General features: G+C 47.4%; 1 long non-coding RNA gene across 1 annotated transcript in view; it reads right to left on the bottom strand.

Annotated features, from left to right (window-relative positions):
* The window catches only part of LOC109318558, a 10683-nt gene extending 7067 nt beyond the window's left edge, over positions 1–3616 (bottom strand). The window contains exons 1-2 of the long non-coding RNA XR_002103272.1: positions 3372–3616; positions 3146–3271 (exon numbers count right to left, since the gene is read on the bottom strand). This is a non-coding gene — a long non-coding RNA (uncharacterized LOC109318558). The remainder of the gene's footprint in view (positions 1–3145; positions 3272–3371) is intronic.
* Between the last annotated feature and the right edge of the window lie 898 nt (positions 3617–4514).

Raw genomic sequence — 4514 nt, forward strand, 5'->3', positions numbered from 1 at the left:
ACCCTAGAAACTATGAAACTATAACCAAGGCAGTACTATGCTACAGAGTACTATGCTGCCTGCCAATGTGATGTTCCTTGCCTTGGTGCAAGCCCAATATGTCTGCATGCAAAATTGTAGTGACTTAGTTAACCCGTTTAGCTAAGCTAAAGCTCTACAGAGCAGGGTTAAATTGGTGTGAGCACACACACACAATTGCACTGGTTTGATTTGACATTGTTTGGGCTTGTCTACACACAGGATGACAGCAGTTTAACTTCAGGTATCATTTTAGTTCCAGCAGTACAAAAAGCTGTACTGACATTTTCATTTCAGTTTGCACTTTCCATTTCTACATTGCAAAGTGCTCCACAGAACTGAGGAAGAAGGACAATTAAAAGGCTTTTAGAAACCTGACACTGGAACAGAGACATTACTAGGTGTGGGCAACTGGGGCACCAGTCCTGGGTGCTGACATAGAGAGGGCACAAGAATGGCAGCTGCTGCCACTGCTGGCCTGGCTGCTGCAGCCTTTGCGACTGTCCCAGCTACCACTGCCACCCCGGCCACCCAAAGAACAGACCCTGTCCACTGTGCCTCTGCACTTCAATACATAGGGCTCCTTTTGATCAGACTCCATCTGAGAGGAGAAGCTAGAATTTGCTTGGAGCACAGTTTAAGCTGAAAACAGGGCTGCAGCTGTCTTAGTAATAAGTGAAGGCAGGGAGTTCTGTGGCCTTGCTCTCATGATAAGATACAAGTGTCACCAATCTTCAGGCTAAACACTTGGTTCAGCTAAAATGATCCTTTTAGCAGAATCCTCCATCCAAAGGTGAAGGCTACTATACCTGTCTCTTGGCATGTTAGGGCTGTTAAGCTGAAGACCAGGGTTGTTCCCCAGGCAGTAGCCAAGAAGGGATCCTTAGACTGGAGAAGCCTGTCTCACCAGATGGCAGAGTTGTACCCCACTGTCTGCACCAGGGAGGGTGGGAGCCAGTCCCAGTGCAATCGACTCTCTTGGGTTTAGACTCTGACTCATGACTGAATGCTTCTGATGATAGAAAGTTATAAATTGACCAGACTTTGCCCATAAACACTAGGTAGTATCAGTCAGAAGTGCTGATCTCCCCTTCCAACTCACCCTAGCAATCTACATAGACTTATTCAAAGGGAACTCTTAAAAGATACATAATAAGTATCCTTTATGTCTTCTTCTTGCTGTCTGCACAGCCACACAATGTCCTGAGGGCTCAGGTGGCTGGTGATAGTGTGTCTTGCTCAAAGTTACTCTTGAACATTTTAAGGACCTTGCATGAGGCAGGCATTAGATATTATTGAGGGTCCTTATTTAAAAAGTGGGTACATACAAAGGGAACTTGAGCACACTTGGGTTTACAGGAGATACTCACCTGCTGAGCTGCCATGGTCAAAGACAGGAGCTACAGGGAGAGGAGCACTGCATCATTAAAGGTGTAGCAGGAAGCTGGGCAGGAGCAGGGCTGGGGACAGTGAGTGGTGGAAGGTGCACAGCAAAGGAGACAGAGGGCTGTAACAGAGTCAATTGTACATGTGTTTCCCTCATTCTAATAAAGCTCCTTGTTCAGGTGCAGGAAAAAAATGTATCTTGATGTGGCCCTTTGCTGTTGCCACATGTAAAGGAAGGACAAGTACTTGTATCCAGAGGACATTCCTTGCTTTAGGCAGCATTACAAACCCTGATCTGAGGCTCCTGAGGAGCTCAAGAGAGGATGGTTTGAACTCTCACGAGCAATATCAAGTAAAGCCTGAATCTCAGACTGTCGGAAGGTCTGTATACAGGCACTCCCTACCTCTAGGAGCTCCTAGTCTGAACAGATTTAACAACCAAACAAAGGAAAGAGAAAATGAGGTACAGAAAAAGGTGCAGTCACTTGCCCAAGGTCACACAGCAGGATAGTAGCAGAGCCCAAGCCTCCACAGTCCAGAACTCTGTCCCTTGGGCCTCAGTGCCTTGGATAGTGCTGTCTGGTGGCTTTGTCTGCATGGTTTGCCAAAGCCCATAGCAGATTGAAAAAAGAAAACGTCAGCTCCCCACTCCTAGATGGTAAAAATGAAGGGGTGCAATTAGATTGCAGGCCCACTTGGGAACTTTGACATTCAGCAGCTGGTGCTGGCAGAACAGTAGGAGGTGGATGTGGCAGTGAGGTACCCCCGGGGCTGCCATGGCAGGCAAAATTTTCCCTTGTATCAGTCTGCTGAGAGCAGTGGTTTTCAACCTTTTTTCATTTGCAGACCCCTAAAGAATTTCAGATGGATGTGTGGACCCCACTGGAAATTTTGAATGGCGGTCTGGACCCCTTTGAATGGTGAGTGTGGGTATTCACATACTTCTGATTGATTGTAGTCGTCTTTCTAGGACCCCTTAGACCTAGTCTGTGGACCCCCAGGAGTCTGTTGACCATGGATTTAACCACTGGCTCAGAGCAACCCCCACGCTGCTTCCTCTAACCCTCATGGGCACTGGCCACCTAGGCTAGGGACAGAAATTACACATAAACCAATGTAAGTGATCAGAAACTGGTTCAAATCTGTAACACAACAGAAGTTCAGTACACATAAACCACTTTCAAAATGGCCAAAACCAGTTTAAACCTGGGTGGATCAGACTTAACTGATTTAGGTTAAATTGGTTTATTGAACTTCTGTCCCAGTCCACTCCAGATTCAAGTTAATTCCCAGTCCCCCGCAAACCTCCCCTCTCGGGTGGGAGGGCTAGCCTTGTCCCAAGCTGTCTACTCCAGCTGAGCAGCGAGGCCTGCTCTAGCACGGCCCCGGCGTCTGGCCTGGCCTGGGCCACTGCATTCCCGGAATCAAAAGTAAATGTCTGTTCATTTGCTTATTGATTCCCTCTACACAGCTTAGACTAACCTGTGAAGATTGAATCAATTCAGCCTCAGGATTTTTGACTGTCTATACTTAGCTCTAGTGACTAGCAAAAGTTGCAACTTTTCAGCTGCTAAAAAGTTGGCCCTGATTCATCTTGTTCCCTCTTCCCCTTCTCAGAGTCTTCCTACCAAGACCCTCCACAGGCTCTTCTGGGCAGTGGTTGCTCACCCAGGCCACTAGTTCCCAGTAATTCTTTCTTGGGGGCTACTTGATGCTACCTTTGCTTCTATTTATCACTCACCAAAGCTTGCTGGGGCCCTGTAGGACATGGTGACTCCAAGGTTCACTGGAGACCTCCCCTTGTAATTGTGACTTCGTAGCTCTGGTTTGTAGCCTTCCTGCTTGGGAGCACAGGCTGGAATACTAGCTACAATTTTTAATTTGCCAAGAAAGTCCTCTTTTTAGTTTACAGGGACAGAAGGGGGACTTTTATGTGCAATCTGTACAGCTCTCCAGAAAGCACTTACATTTATGATGTTCATGAAATTTATAGCCAGTTGGCAACGCTGCTCTCTTCTCTCCTCTCCACCAGCCACCCTGGCAGGATGGCAGAATATAATAAGCAAGCCACACATTCAAGTGGCATAAAAGGTATTTCTACAAGTTAGCCTCCTGCCCAGTCTTATAAACTCTAACAAGTCTCTAACAAGCAGGCAGGATCTCTTTATACCCAGGGAGAAAAAATCCTTTTCAAAAATGGCCTTTTCATAAAGCCCACACCTTTCTTCTAATTAAGGTTAAATAGCTCCATGTTTTCTGGCCAATTTCATTCTTTTCCCTTATTCCCCTCTTAACAAGGCAGCCTTTAAAAAGGCATCACTAATTGGTGTCTGCTTCTCACATACCATGCATGCTTTGATAGTCAGTTAGAATGCCTTCCCCCATCGATCAAACTTGTACTGAAAGCCTGCTAATGTGCTCCATGTGTCTGCCACAGGACAAAGCAGAGTGGAGGGTCCCCAGCTCCCTTCTCTTCCTGTTCCCACATGCCCCGCATGCACCTCCCAGCAACAAGAGTCCAGAGCCAGCTCTGCCCGAATTACCCCTGTCCCCTGCCTTCCTGGGAATAGCCGGGAAGCCTGTCCCCAGCATTGAGAGTGCACAGCAAAGAAACGACTGCACTCCGTGTGTGGCAATTTGGAAATTAATGGGGAGTGGTTAGATGTTAAGAGTAGGATCTAAAACAGAGAGCGGGAGAGAGCAATTGTCATGTTGATGAACCTGGATGCAGGCCAGTGAGCGTTCCTGCAAATCCCAGCCTCCCCATCACTTTTTTTGGTTATTAAATGAAAAGCTCATGGGGAGGGGCACACGGGAAATGTTACCATTTAAAGGAACAATGCTCCCATTCCACCCCCTGCCTCTGCGAAGAAAATATATAGGAGGGAGACTCCCATGTGCCATGCCTCCCTTCCAACCACCCCCCCACGCACATGCTGGCATCTTAACAACACAGACTGCATCTGTAACTGTTGAAATCTGCAGCTAATCAGCCTTTCCCCAGCCAGCAGGTCAGAGCTGTCAATGTGCCCTTGTGGAAAGGCTGTGGGATGCTACAGGATCATCATCACTACAAGTGCCGTTCATCCACCATCCACCGCTAACCAAAT

This window comes from Crocodylus porosus, unplaced genomic scaffold, assembly GCF_001723895.1.
Source record: "Crocodylus porosus isolate Cpor-Errol unplaced genomic scaffold, CroPor_comp1, whole genome shotgun sequence".
Lineage (NCBI taxonomy): Eukaryota > Metazoa > Chordata > Crocodylia > Crocodylidae > Crocodylus > Crocodylus porosus.